Source organism: Arachis ipaensis, chromosome B1 (assembly GCF_059453495.1).
Source record: "Arachis ipaensis isolate K30076 ecotype BB chromosome B1, ASM5945349v1, whole genome shotgun sequence".
Classification (NCBI taxonomy): Eukaryota; Viridiplantae; Streptophyta; class Magnoliopsida; order Fabales; family Fabaceae; genus Arachis; species Arachis ipaensis.
Window position 1 is genome coordinate 115,700,027 of NC_142436.1, and position 13,723 is coordinate 115,713,749.

Sequence of the window (13,723 nt, forward strand, 5' to 3'; positions counted from 1 at the left end):
TAGCCTAGGGTTACAAAATATGAGTGGACTATGATGGATGATGCAGAGATCCACTTCTGGGGCCCACTTGGTGTGCTGGGGCCCACTTGGTGTGTGCTGGGGCTGAGACTTTAAGCAATTCACGTGCAGAGGCCATTTGTGGAGTTGAACGCCAGTTTTTGTGCCAGTTTGGGCGTTCAACTCCAGTTTTTGATCCTTTTCTGGCGCTGGACGCCAGATTTGGGCAGAAGGCTGGCGTTGAACGCCAGTTTACATCGTCAATTCTTGTGCAAAGTATGAACTATTATATATTGCTGGAAAGCCCTGGATGTCTACTTTCCAACGCAATTGGAAGCACGCCATTTTGAGTTCTTTAGCTCCAGAAAATCTACTTTGAGTGCAGGGAGGTCAGAATCCAACAGCATCAGCAGTCCTTTTTCAGCCTGAATCAGATTTTTGCTCAGCTCCTTCAATTTCAGCCAGAAAAATACCTGAAATTACAGAAAAACACACAACTCATAGTAAAGTCCAGAAACATGAATTTTTCCTAAAAACTACTGGAAATAAACTAAAAACTAACTAAAACATACTCAAAACTATATGAAATTATCCCCAAAAAGCGTATAAAATATCCGCTCATCACAACACCAAACTTAAACTGTTGCTTGTCCTCAAGCAACTAGACAAATAAAATAGAAGACTAATAGGTTGAGAAGCAATAATATCTCAGAGTTTTTGATTGAAGCTCAGATCCTAATTAGATGAGCGGGACTAGTAGCTTTTTGCTTCTGAACAGTTTTGGCATCTCACTTTATCCATTGAAGCTCAGAGTGATTGGCATCTATAGGAACTCAGAATTCAGATAGTGTTATTGATTCTCTTAGTTCAGTGTGATGATTCTTGAACACAGCTTCTTTATGAGTCTTGGCCGTGGCCCTAAGCACTTTGTTTTCCAGTATTACTATCGGATACATAAATGCCACAGACACATAACTGGGTGAACCTTTTCAGATTGTGACTCAGCTTTGCTAAAGTCCCCAATTAGAGGTGTCCAGAGTTCTTAAGCACACTCTTCTTTTTGCTTTGGACCTTGACTTTAACCGCTCAGTCTCAAGTTTTCACTTGACACCTTCACGCCACAAGCACATGGTTAGGGACAGCTTGATTTAGCCGCTTAGGCCAGGATTTTATTCCTTTTTGGCCCTCCTATCCACTGATGCTCAAAGCCTTGGGATCCTTTTTATTACCCTTGCCTTTTGGTTTTAAGGGCTTTGGCTTTTTCTGCTTGCTTTCTCTTTTTTTCTTTCTCTCTTTTTTTTTTTTTCTGCAAGCTTTGTTCTTTGCTGCTTTTTCTTGCTTCAAGAATCATTTTTATGATTTTTCAGATTCTCAATAACATGTCTCATGTTCATCATTCTTTCAAGAGCCAACATATTTAACAGTCTTAAACAACAAATTCAAAAGATATATGCACTGTTCAAGCATTCATTCAGAAGACAGAAAGCATTGCCACCACATTTAACTAATTAGAATTTCTCTTATTAAAACTCGATATTTTATTGCTTCTTATTTAAAAGATCTACTATTTTATTCATGTTTGCTGATGATGAGAAAAATAAACTATAGCTTAATTGGAGATAAAATCAAAATAGACTAATTACTACTATACGACTCCTAAGGTAAAATTAAAATAAGAACAGTTATCACAGAGTTAAGGCTAAGATTAGAACTTAACAACCTTGAGGTTTGGGAAGTGGATGTTCCTCTAGTCTGTGAGGTGCTTGGTCCTTCAAGAGAGAATTTCTGGCGCTTCAGTTCCTTTAAATCACGCCCTTGCTCCTCTTGGAGTGGGTTGTTTTCCTTTAGGGGCCATGATCTTAGTGATCACGGATAAGCACACCAAACTTAGAGCTTTGCTTGTCCTCAAGCAAAAGAAAAAGAAGGAGATGGGTAGAAGGAGAGCTCCTCCCCACCATCCTGGCGTTTGAACGCCCAAACACTACCTGTTTTGGGCGTTCAATGCCCAAATGCTGCTATCCTGGGCGTTCAACGCCCATTTGTTGCCCTTTTCTGGCGTTGAACGCCAGATAGCTATCCTTACTGGCGTTCAGCGCCCACTGGATGCCCATTTTGGGCGCTGAACGCCCAAAATGGCCTTCACTGGCGTTTTCTTGCCAGTAAGCTCCCTAGCTCTGTTTTGTGTGTAGATTCCTTCTGTAACCCTGTAAACTTATGCAAAAGATTCTTTACCTTAGTGTCAGTGAACTTTATATAAACAAATAAAAATAGGGCAAAATGCTTAGAGGATTGTTGCCCCATGGCTGGGTTGCCTCCCAGCAAGCGCTTCTTTATTGTCTTTAGCTGGACCTTGCTGAGCTTTTAATCTAGCGTCAGCCTTGAGCATTCTTGCTCAGTGTTGCCTTCAAGATAATGCTTGATTCTCTGTCCATTGACAATGAACTTCTTATCAGAATCAATATCTTGAAGCTCCACATAGCCATATGGTGACACACTTGTAATCACGTATGGTCCCCTCCACCGGGATTTCAGTTTCCCGGGGAATAGCCTGAGTCTAGAGTTAAACAACAGGACCTTCTGTCCTGGTTCAAAGATTCTAGATGACAGCTTTCTGTCATGCCATTTTTTTTATTTTTCTTTATAAAGCTTGGCATTTTCGAAAGCTGTGAATCTGAATTCCTCTAGCTCATTTAGCTGGAGCAATCATTTTTCTCCTGCTAATTTGGCATCTAAGTTTAGGAATCTGGTTGCCCAGTAGGCCTTATGTTCCAGTTCCACGGGCAAGTGGCATGCCTTACCATACACGAGTTGGTATGGAGAGGTCCCTATAGGGGTCTTGAATGCTGTTCTGTAAGCCCACAGAGCATCATCCAAGCTTCTTGCCCAATCCTTTCTACGGGTATTTACTGTCCGTTCCAGGATTCTCTTTAATTCTCTGTTAGAGACTTCAGCTTGCCCGTTGGTTTGTGGATGATATGGAGTGGCCACTTTGTGGCGAATTCCATACCGAACCATGGCAGAGTAAAGCTGTTTATTGCAGAAGTGAGTGCCCCCATCACTGATTAACACTCTAGGGACACCAAACCTGCTAAAGATATGTTTCTGGAGGAACTTCAGCACTGTTTTAGTATCATTGGTGGGTGTGGCAATAGCCTCAACCCATTTTGATACATAGTCAACTGCCACCAGAATATAAGTGTTTGAGTATGATGGTGGGAAAGGTCCCATGAAGTCAATTCCCCATACATCAAACAACTCTATTTCCAAGATTCCTTGTTGAGGCATGGCGTAACCATGAGGCAGATTACCAGCTCTTTGGCAACTGTCACAATTACGTACAAACTCTCGGGAATCTTTATAGAGTGTGGGCCAATAGAAGCCACATTGGAGGACCTTGGTGGCTGTTCGCTCACCTCCGAAATGGCCTCCATATTGAGATCCATGGCAATGCCATAGGATTCTCTGTGCTTCCTCTCTGGGGACACACCTACGGATAATTCCGTCTGCACATCTCTTAAAGAGATAGGGCTCATCCCACAAGTAGTACTTTGCATCAGTAATTAGTTTCTTTTTTTGTATTCTATTGTACTCCTTGGGTATGAACCTTGCAGCTTTATAGTTTGCAATATCGGCAAACCATGGTGCTTCCTGAATGGCAAATAGATGCTCATCAGGGAACGTCTCAGAGATCTCAAGGAAGGGGAGGGACGTCCCTTCCACTGGCTCTATCCGGGACAGATGATCAGCTACTTGGTTCTCTGTCCCTTTTCTGTCTCTTATTTCTATATCAAACTCTTGCAGAAGCAATACCCATCTGATGAGCCTGGGTTTTGAATCCTGCTTTGTGAGTAGATACTTAAGAGCAGCATGGTCAGTGTACACAATCACCTTTGATCCTACTAAGTAGGATCTGAACTTGTCAATGGCGTAAACCACTGCAAGTAATTCCTTTTCTGTGGTTGTGTAATTTTTCTGGGCATCATTTAAAACGCGACTGGCATAATAAATGACATGCAGAAGCTTATCATGCCTCTGTCCCAATACTGCACCAATGGCATGATCACTGGCATCACACATTAGCTCAAATGGTAATGTCCAGTCTGGTGCAGAAATGACTGGTGCTGTGACCAGCTTAGCTTTCAGCGTTTCAAACGCCTGCAGGCATTTTGTGTCAAACACAAATGGCGTGTCAGCAGCTAGCAGATTGCTTAGAGGTTTTGCGATTTTTGAAAAATCCTTTATAAACCTCCTATAGAATCCTGCATGCCCCAGAAAGCTTCTGATTGCCTTAACATTGGCAGGTGGTGGTAATTTTTCAATTACCTCTATTTTTGCTTGATCCACCTCTATTCCCTTGTTTGAGATTTTATGCCCAAGAACAATTCCTTCAGTCACCATGAAGTGACACTTTTCCCAGTTTAAAACTAGGTTGGTTTCTTGGCATCTCTTCAGAACAAGTTTTAGGTGATCAAGACAGGAGCTGAATGAGTCTCCATATACTGAGAAGTCATCCATGAAGACTTCTAGAAATTTTTCCACCATATCAGAGAAAATAGAGAGCATGCATCTTTGGAAGGTTGCAGGTGCATTGCATAGCCCAAAGGGCATCCTTCTATAAGCAAACACTCCGGATGGACATGTGAATGCTGTTTTCTCTTGATCTTGGGGATCTACTGCAATCTGGTTATAGCCTGAGTAGCCATCCAAAAAGCAGTAATAATCATGACCTGCTAGTCTCTCTAGCATCTGGTCTATGAATGGTAAAGGAAAATGATCCTTTCTGGTGGCTGTATTGAGCCTTCTGTAGTCAATACACATGCGCCACCCTGTAACTGTTCTTGTAGGAACCAGTTCATTTTTTTCATTATGAATCACTGTCATGCCTCCCTTTTTTGGGACAACTTGAACAGGGCTCACCCAGGGGCTGTCAGAAATGGGATAAATAATCCCAGCCTCTAGTAATTTGGTGACCTCTTTCTGCACCACTTCCTTCATGGCTGGATTTAACCGCCTCTGTGGTTGAACCACTGGTTTGGCATTATCCTCCAATAGGATTTTGTGCATGCATCTAGCTGGGCTTATGCCCTTAAGGTCACCTATGGACCACCCAAGAGCTGTCTTGTGTGTCCTTAGCACTTGAATAAGTGCTTCCTCTTCCTGTGAATTTAAAGCAGAGCTTATGATCACGGGAAAAGTGTCACCTTCTCCTAGAAATGCATATTTCAAGGATGGTGGCAGTGGCTTGAGCTCTGGTTTAGGAGGTTTTTCCTCTTTCAGAAGAAAGTTCAGAGGCTCTTTCATGTCCCCTGAATCCTCCAAATCAGGCTGAACATCTTTAAAGATGTCTTCCAACTCTGATTCGAGACTCTCAGCCATGTTGATCTCTTCTACCAAAGAGTCAATAAGGTCAACTTTCATGCAGTCTGTTGATGTGTCTGGATGCTGCATGGCTTTGACAGCGTTCAACTTGAACTCGTCATCGTTGACTCTCAGGGTTATTTCCCCTGTTGGACGTCAATGAGGGATCGTCCAGTTGCTAGGAAGGGTCTTCCTAGAATGAGAGTGGCACTCTTGTGCTCCTCCATTTCCAGCACAACAAAGTCAGTGGGAAAGGCGAATGGCCCAACTCTGACAATCATGTCCTCAATCACGCCTGATGGGTATTTAGTGGAACCATCAGCAAGTTGGAGACATATCCGGGTTGGTTTAACTTCATCAGTTAAGCCAAGCTTCCTGATAGTGGATGCAGGTATCAGGTTAATGCTTGCCCCAAGATCGCATAAAGCTGTCTTGGTGCAATCACCTTCTAATATGCATGGTATCAGAAAACTCCCGGGGTCTTTAAGCTTTTCAGGAAAGCTTTTAAGAATGACTGCACTGCATTCTTCAGTGAGGAGAACTCTTTCTGTTTCTCTCCACTCCTTTTTATGACTCAAGATCTCTTTCATGAACTTGGCATAAGAAGGTATTTGCTCAAGTGCCTCTGCAAATGGAATCTTTATCTCAAGAGTCCTTAGATAATCTGCAAAGCGAGCAAATTGCTTATCCTGCTCCTCTTTCCGGAGTTTTTGAGGATAAGGTATCTTGGCTTTATATTCCTCAACCTTAGTGGTTAAAGAAGCCTTTTTAGAGGGGTTGTTATCAGCACTTGTGTGTGTCTGATCCCTCACTGGCAATTGCGTACCAGAGTCAGAATCTGGAGTGACGTTAGACGCCAACTCACTGTCTGTTCCTGGCGCCTGAACGCCAGAAATGTGCCCCTGTTGGGCGTTCAACGCTGGATTTTGCACCAATTGGGCGTTCAACGCCAGATTCTTGCCCATTTCTGGCGTTGAACGCCAATCTTGCCTTGTTTCTGGCGCTGAACGCCAGTTTTGGGCATGGTCTGGGCGTTCAGCGCCAGCCTTCCACCTATTTTCTGGCGTTTTAGTGCCAGAATTATTTTTCCCTGGGCTCTTACTGTCCTCAGGGGAATCTTTGGTGGGTTGCTTATTTCTTGAATTTTTGATGCCTTGAGGTGGGGTATTTAATGTTTTCCCACTTCTTAATTGAACTGCTTGGCATTCTTCTGCTATTTGCTTTGATAGCTGCTGCTTTGTTTGCTTAAACTGTTCTTCCATATGTATATTAGCCATCCTTGTCTCCTGTAACCTGTCTTTGAATTCGGCTAGCTGCTTTGTTAGCAAATCTAATTGCTGATTGAATTCAGCAGCTTGTTTTACAGTACTGAATTCAGCAGTTACTGTTTTAACCTCTTCATTCATGGAAGGGTTGCTGCTTAGATACAGATGCTGATTCCTGGCAACTGTATCAATGAGCTCTTGAGCCTCTTCGATTGTCTTTCTCATATGGATAGATCCACCAGCTGAGTAATCTAAAGACATCTGAGCTCCTTCTGCAAGCCCATAGTAGAAGATGTCTAACTGAACCCACTCTGAAAACATTTCAGAGGGGCATTTTCGTAGCATCTCTCTGTATCTCTCCCAGGCATCATAAAGAGATTCATTATCTCCTTGTTTAAAGTCTTGGATGTCCAGCCTCAGCTGTGTCATCCTTTTTGGAGGGAAATATTGATTCAGGAATTTTTCTGTCAGCTGTTTCCATGTCCTTATGCTGGCCTTGGGTTGGTTATTTAACCACCTCTTAGCTTGATCTTTTACAGCAAATGGAAACAGTAATAGTCTGTAGACATCCTGATCTATTTCCTTATCATGTACTGTGTCAGCAATTTGTAAAAATTGTGCCAGAAACTCTGTAGGTTCTTCCTGTGGAAGACCGGAATACTGGCAACTTTGCTGCACCATGATAATGAGCTGAGGATTCAACTCAAAGCTACTAACTCCAATGGAGGGTATGCAGATGCTACTCCCATATGAAGCAGTAGAGGGGTTAGAATATGACCCCAAAGTCCTCCTGGACTGTCCATCTCCACTTATGTCCATGATGGATCTATGGATATAACTTGGACTGATTTACCTTTTTATTTATTTTATTTTATAAGAAGTAAATACTTAAATAAAATAAAATAACTAAAAAGAATGTGAATTTTGAAAAAAAAAATTTTTAAAAATTTTTTTTTTCGTAAAAAAAATAAAAATTAATTAGTTAAAAAAAAAGAAGAAATTTTTGGAAAAGAAGGAAGCTATTTTCGAAAATTAGGGAGAGAGAGAGTTAGTTAGGTAGTTTTGAAAAAGTTAAGAAGTTAGGAAGTTAGAAAAGATATTTTAAAAAGATATTTTTGAATTTAGTGAGGAGAGAGAAAAACAATAAGATAGTACTAGATTTAAAATTTTTAGATCTGATGCTCCTTGTTTTTCGAAAATTTTGGAGGGAAAACACCAAGGAACACCAAACTTAAAAATTTTAAGATCAAGACACAAGGAAAACTCAAGAACACTTTGAAGACTCACAAGAACACAAGAACATGAAGGAAGAACACCAAACTTAAAATTTTTTTGAAAACCAAACAAAATTTTCGAAAATCAAAGGGAAATCAACAAGAAAACACCAAACTTAAAGTTTGGCACAAGATTTAATAGAAAAAAATATTTTTGAAAAAGAATGTTTTGAAAAGAGTATAAAAGATTCTAACCCAATCAAATTAATGTTCTAGCCAAATGAGTTATGGGACCTTATTTTAAGAAAGATTATTTTTGAAAACACCAAACTTAAAGTTTGGCACAGGATTTAATAGAAAAATTATTTTTGAAAAAGGTTTTTAAAAAAATATGATAGCCAATTATCATGAACATAAACACCACGTTCTAAATAACTGAGCTATAAATTTAAAGTATTTTAACAAGGGGTAATTAATAAAAGACTCTAAACCAAAAAGAAAGATTTTTTTTTCCTAATCTAAGCAACAAAATAATCCGTCAGTTGTTCAAACACGAACAATCCCCGGCAACGGCGCCAAAAACTTGGTAGCACGAATTGCGAATCACACTTTTCACAACGCGTACCACTAACCAGCAAGTGCACTGGGTCGTCCAAGTAATACCTTACGTGAGTAAGGGTCGAATCCCACGGAGATTGTTGGTTTGAAGCAATCTATGGTTATCTTGTAAATCTTAGTCAGGAAGTCAATTATGTTTATCAATTGAATTGTGAGTAACCAGTAGAGCATAAATTAAAAATTACTTGTTGTGCAGTAATGGAGAATATGTTGGAGTTTTGGAGATGCTTTGCCTTCTGAATTTCTGCTTTCCTCTGTCTTCTTGTTCACGCACGCATGTCCTCCTATGGCAGCTGTGTGTTGGTGGATCACCGTTGTCAATGGCTACCTCCCATCCGTCCAGTGAAAACTACGCTCACGCGCTCTGTCACAGCACGGCTAATCACTGGTTGGTTCTCGATCCGGTTGGAATAGGATTTACTATCCTTTTGCGTCTGTCACTAACGCCCAGCCTTCAGAAGTTTGAAGCTCATCACAGTCATTCAATCCTTGAATCCTACTCAGAATACCACATACAAGGTTTAGACTTTCCGGATTCTCATGAATGCTGCCATCAGTTCTAGCTTATACCACGGAGATTCTGATTAAGGAATCTGAGAGATACTCATTCAATCGTATATAGAACGGAGGTGGTTGTCAGGCACACGTTCATGAATTGAGGAAGGTGATGAGTGTCACAACTCATCACCTCCATCACAGTTAAGCGCGAATGAACATCTTAGATAGGAACAAGCGTGTTTGAATGGAAAACAGAAATACTTGCATTAATTCATCGAAACACAGCAGAGCTCCTCACCCCCAACAATGAGGTTTAGAGACTCATGCCGTCAGAGAAAACAAAGTTTAGATCTGAAATGTCATGAGATACAAAATAAGTCTCTAAAAGTTGTTTAAATACTAAACCAGTAGCCTAGGGTTACAAAATATGAGTGGACTATGATGGATGATGCAGAGATCCACTTCTGGGGCCCACTTGGTGTGCTGGGGCCCACTTGGTGTGTGCTAGGGCTGAGACTTTAAGCAATTCACGTGCAGAGGCCATTTGTGGAGTTGAACGCCAGTTTTTGTGCCAGTTTGGGCGTTCAACTCTAGTTTTTTATCCTTTTCTGGCGCTGGACGCCAGATTTGGGCAGAAGGCTGGCGTTGAACGCCAGTTTACGTCGTCAATTCTTGTGCAAAGTATGGACTATTATATATTGCTGGAAAGCCCTGGATGTCTACTTTCCAACGCAATTGGAAGCACGCCATTTCGAGTTCTGTAGCTCCAGAAAATCCACTTTGAGTGCAGGGAGGTCAGAATCCAACAGCATCAGCAGTCCTTTTTCAGCCTGAATCAGATTTTTGCTCAGCTCCTTCAATTTCAGCCAGAAAAATACCTGAAATTACAGAAAAACACAACTCATAGTAAAGTCCAGAAACATGAATTTTTCCTAAAAACTACTGGAAATAAACTAAAAACTAACTAAAACATACTCAAAACTATATGAAATTATCCCCAAAAAGCGTATAAAATATCCGCTCATCAAGCCACGTTATCCTAGTTAACGTGGAGGGAGCAAGAATCACCAACGTTAGTGACACTCACCTTTGTCACTAACGTTGGATTGAGCCACGTTAGTTGCTCCGTTAATTACATTAATGTGGAAGCTAACGTGGAGAAGAGGGATGATGAGCCAACGTTAGTGACACTCACCTTGGTCACTAACGTTGGAGATGGCTATCAATACCACGTTAGAAGTCACGTTAACCTAGTTAACATGAACTCTAACGAGGGAAGTAGGGGCGTTCTGAAGCGTTAGTAACAAAAGTAAGTGTCACTAACGCTCTCGAAGATTTGGCAAGCCTACGTTAAAGGCCACGTTAACTATTCTAACGTGAACTCTAACGTAGGGAGAAAGGGGTACTCTTAACGTTATTGAAAAAGGTAAACCCCAGTAACATTTGCGAAGGGCCAAGGGTCAACGTTAGTGGTCACGTTAGTGCCACTAACATTGAAGTTAACATGGACCACTTTGGGTTAGGAACGTTAGTGAAAAAGGTGATTGTCACTAACGTTCTCAACCCCACATTTTCACTTAACGTTAACACCACTAACGCCCTAAGCTAAAGTCCTTGCCTACTTCACACTTTCTCTGCAAGTAAAGCTGAGCCCACTGAAGAAGATAACTGCTTTAACTCAAGATCCAAAGGCCCATATCCAAGACTTGAAGAATCAACTAGAAGATCAGAAGAGTAGTATAAATAGGGAGAGCTTTGAACTAAAAAAGAGATTTTTGGCATTATTAGAATTACTCTCTGTATTTTACTTTCTCTGCACTTCTAGTTTAACTTTCAGAATGTACTTTCCATCTTTGCTTTCATTTCCCAGAGCTGTGAACAACTAAACCCCTTTCATTGGGTTAGGGAGCTCTGTTGTAATTTGATGGATCAATAATAGTTTTCATTATTCTTCTTCTTTCTTTTCTCTTGGTTTTACTAGAAAGGTTTCAATCTTCATCCAATTGAGTAGTTATCTTGGAAAAGAAGCTATTCATACTTGGATCTCTTCTGAACTTTGGAAAAGGGATGAAGAGATCATGCTAGAAATGCTTTCTCATGTTGGACCAAATTGGGGTTTGGGCGGATACGGTGACATATAATTCTCCCAATACTTTGATTTGGAAATACATGTGGTATAATCAGTGACCACACTTCATCTCTTCTCATGAGCAATTAGACCAAGGAATTGGCTATTGATCTGATTTGAGAGATTGAATTACCAAGGAATTGGAATTCAATCACTTAAGATTGCCAAGGAGATCAATGAATGCATTGATTGAGGAAGAGATGAAAATGAACTTGATCCGGAGAATGCAACATCTCCTAAGCTCAATGAATTCCCCATTTCTGATCTTACCCATTATCTTTACTTTATGCCATTTACTTTCATGCTAAACTTCCCTTCCCCATTTAAGATTCTGCAATTTACTTCCCGTCATTTATTTTCTGCTATTTACTTTTCCGCCATTTAATTTCCTACAATTCTCAATTCACTTTTTGCTTAGCTCAACTAGAACATTCTTCCAATTAAAGTTGCTTGACCAATCAATCCCTGTGGGATTCGACCTCACTATACTGTGAGTTTTTACTTGACGACAATTCGGTATACTTGCCGAAGGAAATTTGTTGAGAGACAAATTTCCGTGCATCAAGTTTATGGCGCCGTTGTCGGGGATTGATTTTGTATCAACAATGATTAAATTGGTGGATAACTAGATTGAGTATTTGTTTTTATTTTGTTTTATTTAAGTTCATTTGAGTAATTTACTTTTTGTTTGGCTATTTTCTTCCCTTTCCCCTACCCATTTTCTTAGTTGTTTATAATTCAGTCACTAACCCACTAACTGTTTGATATATTGCATCACTCACACTAACAGTATTTCTGTAGAAATTACTGTCTGCATCTATCTCTCTTGCTTGTGCCTTGGACAGGTAGAAGAAGCGAGGCTTCAACTTCCTTTGATTCTGAACCTGAGAGGACCTTCCTTAGATTAAGGAGGGAAGCAAGAGGAAAGAGAGTAGTTGGTGCTGAGGAAGAGGAAGAGTACTTTGAACCAGACATGGATGAGAATATGGAAAATCATCATGAAGAAGAGGCTCACAACCATGGCAGAGAAGGTCCAGCACATCAGGCTGGGCAAGAGAGAAGAGTTCTGGGTTCTTACATCAACCCAAACCTAGGAAACTGTGGGAGTGGCATCCAAAGGCCAACCATACATGCCAACAACTTTGAACTAAAGCCACAGCTCATCACCCTTGTTCAGAACAATTGTTCATTCGGAGGAAGTGTCCAAGAAGACCCCAATCAACATCTAACCACCTTCCTGAGGATATGCGATACTGTGAAGTCTAATGGTGTTCATCCTGACACCTATAGACTACTTCTGTTTCCTTTCTCGCTCAAGGACAAAGCATCTAAATGGATGGAACCCTTTCCAAAGGAGAGTTTAGCAACCTAGGAAGATGTGGTGAATAACTTCTTGGCAAGATTCTATCCTCCTCAACGAATCAACAGGTTGAGAGCTGAGGTACAAACATTCTGGCAGCAGGATGGTGAGACTCTATATGAAGCATGGGAGAGGTTTAAAGACTTGACAAGAAGATGCCTGCCAGATATGTTCAATGAATGGGTGCAGTTGCACATTTTCTATGAAGGTCTTTTGTATGAATCAAAGAAGGCAGTAGACTACTCATCCGGGGGATCTCTGAACAAGAAGAAGACCATTGAAGAAGCCATAGATGTCATTGAGACTGTAGCAGAGAATGACTACTTCTATGCTTCTGAAAGAGACAACACTAGAGGAGTGATGGAGCTGAATAATGTGGATGCACTGCTAGCTCAAAACAAGATGATTACCAAGCAATTAGCTGACCTCACCAAGAAGATGGAGAGAAATCAAGTAGCAGCAATCACCACTTCAGCAGCAAGCCAAGAAGGAGTGAATGAAGAAGCAGAGGGTGATCAGGAACAAGCCAACTACATTGGGAATTCACCTAGGCAGCACCATGACCCATACTCCAAAACATATAATCCTGGTTGGAGGAACCACCCAAACTTTGGGTGGGAAAATCAACAAGACCAAGGCCAAGATCAGAGACGCCATAACCCCAACAAAAATGCAACTCACCAACACTCCACACAAAGGTCATACCAACACCCACCCAACAACACTTCTCAACATCCATACCAAAGTTAAAATGGCCCTTCTCATCCTTCCAATCTCAACTCTCCATCATCGAAAGAAAGACTATCAAGGATTGAGACTCTACTTGATGGCATATGCAAGGAGATTCAAGATAACAAGGTGTTCAAAGAGGAGGTGCGAGCCAATATCAAGAATCAGGGAAACACCATCAAGAGGCTGGAAATTCAAGTGGGATACCTATCTGAGAAGATTCCCAAACCTACTAATAGCTTCCCAAGTGACACAAAGAAAAATCTGAGAGGTGAAGCAAAGAAAGTCAGATGGGAAGATTGCAAGATGGTTACTATAAGTGATAAGGAGACTGAGGAAGAGCCGAACAAACCATCAGAACAACTTGAAGATACATCAGCAGGAAAGCAGGAAGAGAATCATCAAGAAACCACAATTACACAGAAGAAGCTGCTGAGACTCTATGCACCCTTTCCCCAATTACTCAATGGTGGTGTAGAGAAGAGAATATACTCAAGGTTTCTTGACATATTTGCATCTCTCCATGTAAACATACCATTCATCAAGGCCCTCCAAC

The 13,723-nt window shown here is 41.0% G+C and overlaps 1 non-coding gene across 1 annotated transcript; it reads right to left on the reverse strand.

The window, feature by feature from the left end:
* Window positions 1-12,504: 12,504 nt before the first annotated feature.
* Window positions 12,505-12,611, reverse strand: LOC148578030 (small nucleolar RNA R71). The gene has a single exon (XR_015903685.1). It is a non-coding gene; the product is annotated as a small nucleolar RNA R71 (small nucleolar RNA).
* Window positions 12,612-13,723: the final 1,112 nt, after the last annotated feature.